Consider the following 10,638-nt stretch of genomic DNA (forward strand, 5'->3'; position numbering starts at 1 on the left):
TTTCAGACGTCACTTAGGTTTTGCTATGTCATCAACCCTCGCCGTTTGCCGGCAGTAACGTAAAGCAGATGCGACAAATGTTTATTTACTTCCAACATGCCGTCGCATGAAATGTTTGACTTTGCTGGCCTTTTTTTTTTTTGTTCGCTTGTCTACATTAAGAAGAATACAGACCTTTTTGTTGTCGTTTCTGAAACAGATCATTTAAAATGCATCCGCCGTTACACGTTGGTCTCATGTGTTTCCAGACACACAACAATGGTAAAGGGTGAATATAACGTACAGACTTGTTAGAAACATATATTATTTTATATTGCTGTTGAGGCTGAAACCAAGGAATGCGATGATCAGAAGCAATATGTTACGGTAGCTTAAACCGCGTTACTATAGCTTGTTGAAACAAGTGGTGAAAACAAACAATACTGTTTATTGTTTCTACATTGATAAAACTAGTATAGTTACAGCTATTTTAGCAAAACATATTGGAACTTGATCCTTTAAACAAGAGATAAAAAATACAAACAATTAAAAAGTAGCCATTATTTAAGTGGAGTAGCAACGGATTAACATCTTAACAAAACCATTATAAAAATAAATATGTAAGCGTATTACTTACATTATAGGTTTCTCATGGATTGTTTTGTTTCCTTGTTTTTAGCAGGCATATTGTAATACTGTAAATGTATCCTCTCCCTTGATATCCTAGGGAGGTCTTGGAGCTCACTTTATAGAGGGCTCTGTGGCCCTCATAATTGGCCCTTCCTCCTTACCTGACGGAGAATTCGGACACTGCTTGATTGACGTGAAAGCCCAAGACCAAGGTGGAAGGGCTAAAACAAGTAAGAAGGGGGAGTATTCGGATTGAGCCTTAATATTAAATTAGCTTGTACCTCATTGACGTGACAGCCATATGTAGCTTCCCTGTTGGACAAGAGCAATCTCCAAACTTCCAACTGTTCCTCTTATTTTAAAGTCACTATTTGAGTCTCATTACCAGAAGCCATGCATACAATTCTAGCGAGCTAGCAGCCCCCACGCTGAGGCAGAGTGACAGCAACCAAGGCAAAACAAACAAATTCCAGAAAAGTCGATCGGCATTGAATTTTACAGGTGAGCGATCAGTCACGCTAGCTTCCATCAGTTTAGCCTGAACCAGAAATAATCTAGTGATGTTTTACAGACTATTTTTAGTCCTCACGGTAATGAAAATGCCCCTTGACAAGTAAATACAGATCGCCGGCTTTTGTTCCCAAAACAGGACGATTCCATTCTTCATGGGATGGTTGGTAGCCCTTGTCCTAAGCTAAGTCGAACATGATTTTTGATTTTGGACCACGAAAAATCTCTTCATCCATCATGTCTACAGGGTGAAATAACTTCTAATACATTTTGACCAGGTGACTTAAGGTCTGACCGGCATTTCAAGATGTAAAATAAGATCCGCATTGAAACAGAGTATTTTATATTGAAAATAGACTGGATGTTTTGCTTTGTGCCTGTGCATTGCTACATAAACTACTGCATTAGACCTAATCAGTGGCCTAGTGGTTAGAGTGTCCGCCCTGAGATAGGTAGGTTGTGAGTTCAAACCCCGGCCGAGTCATACCAAAGACTATAAAAATGGGACCCATTACCTCCCTCCTTGGCACTCAGCATCAAGGGTTGGAATTGGGGGTTAAATCACCAAAAATGATTCCCGGGCGCAGCACCGCTCCTGCCCACTGCTCCCCTCACCTCCCAGGGGATGATCAAGGGGATGGGTCAAATGCAGAGGACAAATTTCACCACACCTAGTGTGTATGTGACAATCATTGGTACTTTAACTTTATTATGTGGCGTTTCCAAATTTGAACCTGTGAAGGGATCAATACAGTTTCCAGAGGGGAGCAGTGAGGGTGGTCTCCTGCCCAAATTAACTGGTCGAAACTAGCTCCATGTCGAGGTGACGCCAGGTCTAATTGCCGGGGAGTCTCAACCGGGCTGACAGCATTGCCTCGGCTTGCCCGAAGAGCAAAGCTACCTTTTGCCGGTTGCGCACCATGATAGGCCTCAACTCGCCTCCCTCCCACAGACACAATCCTAAACATAACTTATGAAGCGTTCTATACTGTACACTCTCCAGATGCACCATATATGCTTATATATTATACATGTATATTTACATCACTGCAATGGAGCCCGGGGGACAATGTCCTGTTGCACAGAACTATGAGTGCACTTAAATATGTGACATATATGTACATTTCTAGTGGGACAAGCAAAAAATCTCAGTTTTTGCCATCCACACACAAACGCGGAAGACAGTGGACACGACCTTGGCCTTTAGTTTCTTGTAATATACAGTGGTTTCCAATACTTTCAAACATGCCAACTAAAACTCAAATTCTTTATAAGCAGAGCATATCTTGGCAAGGCAGAGACCATCAATGGTTGATCCCAGCAGACCATAGCGAGCATTCCATTCAGAGCTATCAGTAGTCAGTCCTGTCATCGAGAGAATGTTTTCATAATGTTGCGTTTATTCTGCCGCTATCTCATCTCTGCTGTGGGGGCTACAGAGTCTCTCAAGCTGATTGACAGAAAGAGGTTCTGGCTGCTGCCAGGCAGCAATGATTGACACAGTCAAGAAGGGTGGGTGCCAGCAAGGATTTTACAGATTTTTTTTCTCAGATGTACAGTGGGCCTCAAGATGACAGATTTAATACATTTACGAACAAGTGTGTGTATAACGGACAAGCCACTGAAGTCTGCGTTTCCAAGAGTGCATGCCTGTGGTTTGTACTGAACAGCTATCATGCTACGATTAAAAAAATTGCAACACCTACAGTTACAGTGAACCAACAATATGCCATAATGGCAACCACATTTGAATCCTTGCAACTCTTAGTTTCACCAAAAGAGTGAAGAGTGTGATAACTCAACACAGGCAGATTTATTATATTTCCAGATCCATGCAACAAGCAAAGAGAGTGGCTGGCAGGTACTTAGGTTTCTGGTCTATTCTGCCTTTTTTTGTTACTTTATTCCTGCTGTTGTCGACACGGAGCCTGATGGCTCGAGTGCCATCCATCTGTCTGGTGTCAAGTTCAACATTGTGATGAGGCCCCAAAGGAAGCTAGCCGGAGGGCTACGTTCTAGCTTCTGTATACCACTAGAAACCTCCATCTTTTTGAGCAGTACCTTGAAATGAAAAATACGTTTTCAGAACGATGCCTGTGAATATTTATTGTATTCTTGGGGTATTGAATCGATTCCAACTGAACTGTTTCGGTCGTCGTTTAACACGATTCACCTCATCAGAACAGGCTTCATCAGTTCATGCTCAGAGACCAGGGATGTTCCGGTCAGGGTTTTATGCTGCCAATTCCGAATTTGTTCATCCACAAGAAAAGATCAGCTAATACCGATCACATGTGTTAACTTTACATTTTCCAATGTACTTTTATTGTGTGCTGTTGACAGTTGAACAATATCAATCAACAATTATCATTCCTTTTACTAAATAAATGTTTTTTAACAAAACAACGTCAATTGTACACAATAACCAAAAAGCAAAAATAACTATTTACTACTCATTTAATCCTTTGGTTTTTGACCTCAAAGTCCTCCTGTGTCCAGGGGATTATTATTCCTTCAATGTGTTAACATGAACAAAAACTGTAAAAAAACGATTTTGAGAAAACAAAAATATCGACATAATCACTAGACAAGACAGCTGTAGTTTGACTATCTAGTCAAGACTCTGAGGCAGGGCTATTCAACCGGTGGCCTGCGGGCCAAATCTGGCCCGGGAATGAAACCATATCAGCCCCTGTGGTCAGTGCAACACTTTGGAGAGACTGACATATCGGCAGCAACATTCTAAAAACACTAGAGTGCTCCTGTTAGAACTTGGACCAGTAAAACACAGTGGCATCCTCACATTTACATTTAAACCTCCTAAAAACCAGCGTCCACATAGTGGACACCTGTTTTATGCATAACAGGGCTATTTTTTTCTGAAATTTGTATTTCTGACAAAAGAAATTGACCACAAAATAATATACATGCCACGACAGAGGATGCTTGATGTTTGCAGGATATATTTGGTGGCTCTCCCTTTCCATCCTCCCTTTCTGCTCATTGCCGTATTCGCCAATAGGAATGTTCAATAAAAAAATGCAAGAGATGCTAAATAGTCAATTATCCATTTAATTTGTCATTTATACGCATTTTATTTTGTGTTTTACATATAAAGTAGGGATGTAACGACATGCTAATGTCACATCACAGTGATTATTATTATCCCGGTATTTTTGAATGTGCTCAAAAATTACTTCTACACACTGAAATATTTTAACCTGGTTTTATTTAGAAATAAATAAAGATCATGTTTACCATCACTCGCCCATACAGCGCATTTTACATCCGCCTAAACTAAAGGGGCTGTTAGCAACATTTACGCATATGCCGAGAGGGCGCTAATTTTCCAGTGTTTTAAGTATTATATCCCGCCTTCTTACAGCTTTTAGCACAGAATGACTAACTTCGCTCGTACGTAACACATACATGTGTATTACCTTTGTATGCTGTTAGCTCGTGATAGCGATTTGGTTACGTCTGAACGCCAAACAAATTCCTCGCACCGACAATTTATTTTATTCAATTGAATTAGCAATTGTGAAAAATATGGAGACTCTAAAAATATATTGACTATGTGTAGGTACGTGACAATCTGCTGCTGACCTACTTATCGCCATAGCAGCGGCAGCTTTTGACCGCCCAGATCGAGGCGGTCTTTGTTTGCAGTGTGTTGGATTATTTTTGGATCACTTAAAAAGCACATAAGTTGATGCCGTAGTTGACTTTTACCAAAAGTGTCTCGATGAGGAAATTTACAGGTCTGTGTTGAAAAATTGGAATAAATCAACATGCAAAATGTTACGTCTCAAAATCGCACAAAATTATACTTGAGGTAAGTTTTATACATTTGTATACATATTTGTCCGAATATGTATCGTATTTTCCGGACTATAAGGCGCACTTAAAATCCTTCAAAACTCGACAGTGCGCTTATAACCCGGTGCGCCTAATGTACGTAATAATTCTGGTTTTGCTTACCCACCTTGAAGCAATTGTATTTGGTACATAGTGTAATGATAAGTGTGACCAGTAGATGGCAGTCAAACATAAAAGATACATGTAGTCTGCACTACGATGGCAATATGACTCAAGTAAACAACACCAACATTTTATTTGTTCGATTGATAATGTAGAACATTACACACGGTGCTCAAAAATCTATCAAAATGTTTTGGTACGACTTTGGTAAGCTATGAAGCCGCACCGCTTGATGGATTGTACTGTGCTTCAACAAACCAGTATTATTATGGTATGTGTATAAGGTAAGACATTATCTGACGTTTTGTTTCGCAATATTATTTAAAAGCAACTTTTGATACCTTCTGATGTGTATTTGGGATCTGCATAAATTCTGAAAAATTGTGCGCATCCGCCTTTGTAGTCCTTGTCGAACCCGTAGTCGATAAGCTTCTTCTTTTTCTCTATCTTCTTGTTATGGGACATTCATCCTCCGCTGTTGCCATTTCTAATATAAAGTACAGTAAAGTTCTTACTTATATCTGTCAGTAAACTCGCCATGAAAGTGCTAAAACATACCAGTGTAGTGAGTTTGTATTATTCACCCAAGGAACTTTAGTTATTAGAGAGTTCTGGTCGGACTGTTTTTCACAGGACACATTTCCGGCGTCGTTGTTGTTTACGGATGAGGAGATGCTGCTCCGTTATTGATTTAAGTAAAGTCTGAATGTCATTAAAACAGTCAGCTCCATCTTTTGACACTTCTTCCACTCCCGTCTTTGCACGCTACACCGCTAAAACAAAGATGACGGGGAGAAGACGCTGCCGAAGGTGTCCCGTGAAAAAACGTCCGACCGGAACTCTCTATTAACAAAAACTCCTTGGGTGAATAATGTACACTCACTACACCGGTATGTTTTAGCATTTACTGACAGATATAAGTAAGGACTTTACACTACTTTATATTATAAATGGCAACAGCGGAGGATGAATGTCACATAAGAAGATAGAGAAAAAGAAGAAACTTATCGACTACGGTCACTCCACGGACTACAAAGGCAGATGCGCGCAAATTTTCAGGACTTTTATGCAGATCCCGAATACAGATCAGCAGGTACCAAAAGGTAAGAAAAGTTGCTTTTGCATTAGATAATATGTCTTACCTTATACACACACCATAAATAATACTCGTATGTTGAAGCACAGTACAATCCATCAAGCGGTGCGGCTTCGTAGCTTACCAAAGTTGTACTAAAACATTGTGATAGATTTTTGAGCGCAGTGTGTAATGTTCAATATTTTCAATGGAACATATACCATTTTGGTGTTGATTACTTGAGTCATATTGCAGTCCAGACTATCTCTTATGTGTGACTGCAATCATATTGCAGTCTACACGTATCTCTTACGTGTGACTGCCATTTACTGGTCACACTTATCATTTCATCATGTATCAAATAAAATAGCTTTGAGGTCGGTAAGCACAACCAAAATTATTCCGTACATTTGGCGCACCAGGTTACCGTATAAGGCGCGCTGTTGAGTTTTGAGAAAATGAAAGGATTTTAAGTGCGCCTTATAGTCCGAAAAATATGGTATTTAACACATTGTAACATTATGCACAGTTTGATCAGAAACACTGCTTGAATATTTGATTTGGAGATGTTTTGGCACACCACTAAATAGAAAGTGTTTACTACGACAGTTTGACAATCCCTGCACAATTGTTTTAATGATCCCGGACAAATACAGCAATACATTTTTAAACTTAAAGAATTAATAGCGATGTTAATAGTTGGCTAATCACAATGGTTCAAATACCACTGGAAACCTTTTTCTTAGCAATGGTATACATGTTTTTGTATTTATTTTTTTTGGTCACCTACCTATTATGTACTGTTAAAACACTAATGGTGTTATTGTTATTTATTTGTGGTTTTAAAAAATTAACTATGAGCAAGTAGCAAACAGCCCCTTTAATAGTAAGCGTAAAAAAACAAGCTTGTGTTGTCACTAATTGGCATTTAAGTTCGGTGGTATTAAAATCGATTTTTTTTTTTTTACAACCTTTTAAAATAAACAACCACATCTCGTCACTCTCTGTTTTATAGTATAACTTGTGTCAATGTATGTTTTAAAAGTTTTCGCTTACCTCGTCACTTGTAGAGTTTTTGGGTCACTTGACGTGACAAGCAGCCACACCTGACACTAATTACGGCTTTGGAACGACGTCATACATCGCGGGTGCGTTCAGGGGTCTTTTTGCTCCACCATAAAAAAAAAAAAAAAGAATAACACTCTAAATATGTGCCACCGAGAAAAAATATAAAGAGATAAGACTGCTTTTTATTTGTGTCAATTTGGAATGTCGGTCGGTTAGGAAAAATATAGGCTACAAATGCATTGTTTTTAAATTAGTCCGCCTTAAAAACTAACTAATTGTGAAATGTCCCACGGGATTTATTTTAAAAACGCACCAATCGTGCTCATCTTGATACTGTGTCTATCATTTAATCCGAATGTACTAAATTTATTCATTGTTGTTTTAAATAAGTGCCATGAATATTAGTAAGTCTCAGTAATGGCCACAAGATGGCGACATAAAACTGATTATTCTGAGGGCGGCTGTGTTTTTTCCACTATGAAAGACAGTTAAACATAGTTCACTACATACACAATAATAACCAACACTGTATTTTTCTCATTTTATTGTAAAGTAATTACTACATATTATAGGTGTTGTATGAATTTAACACTTGCCAATATTTTTTTTTCAGTGATTTGTATTCATTTTACAGTCAATAATGAATAAAATATGGCAAAGTAAAAGCAATTGTAATTGTAGATTACATACTTTTTAAAGTTATTTTGCAGGTTGTTTAAGTTATTCTTGGATATCCAAATCAAGGTCCACGTTGTTGTTGTATGTCATTACGGAGAAACAAAAACAATTCCTTACACCTTTGTAATATATAATGTTTAATTAGTTTTTTTTTACCTAACAATAGTTGTGTTCTAATGCAGGCTATTTATGTGTTTTTATTTGTATTTGCATGTTGCTGCAGGCTGCAAATGATCTTAGGGTAACATAGTGAGAAACGCAATTAATGAGCGTTAAATTAAGGCGGGTTTGTGATTAGTAATTCATTTTACAACGACCTGTCATTGCTTTTTGCACCAAAACCCTGCCTGCCTGTGGCGCGGAAGCATATTTTAAGGGGAATATATGAATGATGGCTTCTTCTGCCTACATTCTGGTGCACCATGCTATCCAGAGCGAAAGGGAGACGGCCGAGCGAATCTGTTCAGAGAGGGCCGCCATGCATTGCCAGAGACGACAGACAAGCAGGCAGGTGGATAGGCAGCAGCGGCTGTGTTGATCAGGAGACCTGGATCCTGCATCAACCCCCTCGGTATCTCCAGACGACGGGCATGTGTCCTCTTCCGCGTGAAAGCCAGCAGTCAAACATGTCAGAAAAAGCAGATGATGTCTGCGTATTGTTTGCCTGTAATGTTGTAATTGATTTCTTTTAAGGCCAGCCAGTAAGATAGGGTGCCAGGATGTGTTGAGTTATGGAATGATGCTTTTGAAGGCTATTAGAATAACATGCAGGAATGTAAATACAAAATATTGGCTAACGTTTGTTATTTTAGGACGGGGGTCAGCAACCCGCGGCTCTCGATCTTGGGGGGGGGGGATACCAGGATGGCAGGGGACACAAAGCAATAATAATACCGACTCGTCAAACAAAACGCCAGATGATATGTCTTACCTTATACACACACACCATAATAATACTTGTATGTTGAAGCACAGTACAATCCATCAAGCGGTGCGGCATCATAGCCTTTCCAATGTCGTACTAAAACATTTTGATAGATTTTTGAGCGCCGTGTGTAATGTTCTACATTTTCAATGGAACATATCAAATGTTGGTGTTGTTTACTTGAGTCATATTGCAGTCTACACATATCTCTTATGTGTGACTGACATCTACTGGTCACACTTATCATTACACCATGTACCAAATAAAATAGCTTCGAGGTCGGTAAGCACAACCAAAATGATTCTGTACTTTAGGCCCCCCGGGTTATTTGAGAAAATGAAAGGATTTTAAGTGCGCCTTATAGTCCGTAAAATTTGATATCTGCGGATAATGTACCTGTATATGGAAACTTTTATTTTTATTTAGTGCGTGCGGCTGACATACACTCTATTGGCTGGAAAAAATGGTATCTAGCCCTCAGGGGATAAGCTCATCATTATCTCTATAGCCGCTTTCTAGCAAACACACTGACAAACTCAAAAACAACGTTTCACTGATTGTTTTTATTCCGTGTGGTCCTTTGGCCAACGTTGCCTGATGTCTTTGTTTTGCCGCATTAAAAGCCTGCTGTGCTTCGTCACAGACGTGTTCATTGGGCTCTGCCTTTTGTTTCCGTGTCTTATGTGTGACTGCCATCATATTGCAGTCTACACGTATCTCTTATGTGTGACTGCCATCATATGGCAGTCTACAACGTACCTCTTATGTGTGACTGCCATCATATGGCAGTCTACACGTACCTCTTATGTGTGACTGCCATCATATTGCAGTCTACACGTATCTCTTATGTGTGACTGCCATTATATGGCAGTCTACACGTACCTCTTATGTGTGACTGCCATCATATGGCAGTCTACACTTACCGCTTATGTGTGACTGCCATTATATGGCAGTCTACACATATCTTTTATGTGTGACTGACATCATATTGCAGTCTACACGTACCTCTTATGTGTGACTGCCATCATATGGCAGTCTACACGTACCTCTTATGTGTGACTGCCATCATATGGCAGTCTACACGTACCTCTTATGTTTGACTTCCATCATATTGCAGTATACACGTACCTCTTATGTTTGACTTCCATCATATTGCAGTCTACGCGTGTCTCTTATTTGTGACTGACATCATATTGCAGTCTACACGTACCTCTTGTGTGTGACTGCCATCATATGGTAGTCTACACGTATCTCTTATGTGTGACTGCCATCATATGGCAGTCTACAAGTACCTCTTATGTGTGACTGCCATCATATGGCAGTCTACAAGTACCTCTTATGTGTGACTGCCATCATATTGCAGTCTACACATACCTCTTATGTGTGACTGTCATCATATTGCAGTCTACACGTACCTCTTATGTGTGACTGCCATCATATTGCAGTCTACACCTATCGCTTATGTGTGACTGCCATCATATGGCAGTATACACGTACCTCTTATGTTTGACTTCCATCATATTGCAGTCTATGCGTATCTCTTATGTGTGACTGACATCATATTGCAGTCTACACGTACCTCGTGTGTGTGACTGCCATCATATGGTAGTCTACACGTATCTCTTATGTGTGACTGCCATCATATGGCAGTCTACAAGTACCTCTTATGTGTGACTGCCATCATATGGCAGTCTACAAGTACCTTTATGTGTGACTGCCATCATATTGCAGTCTACACATACCTCTTATGTGTGACTGCCATCATATGGCAGTCTACACATACCTCTTATGT

At 39.5% G+C, this 10,638-nt stretch overlaps 1 long non-coding RNA gene across 1 annotated transcript in view; it reads right to left on the bottom strand.

The window, feature by feature from the left end:
* Positions 1–7,312, bottom strand: part of LOC133635696 (uncharacterized) — a 135,844-nt gene extending 128,532 nt beyond the window's left edge. The window contains exon 1 of the long non-coding RNA XR_009822116.1: positions 7,232–7,312. This is a non-coding gene — a long non-coding RNA (uncharacterized LOC133635696). The remainder of the gene's footprint in view (positions 1–7,231) is intronic.
* Positions 7,313–10,638: the final 3,326 nt, after the last annotated feature.

This window comes from Entelurus aequoreus, linkage group LG20 (genome assembly GCF_033978785.1).
Source record: "Entelurus aequoreus isolate RoL-2023_Sb linkage group LG20, RoL_Eaeq_v1.1, whole genome shotgun sequence".
In the NCBI taxonomy this organism is placed as follows: Eukaryota; Metazoa; Chordata; class Actinopteri; order Syngnathiformes; family Syngnathidae; genus Entelurus; species Entelurus aequoreus.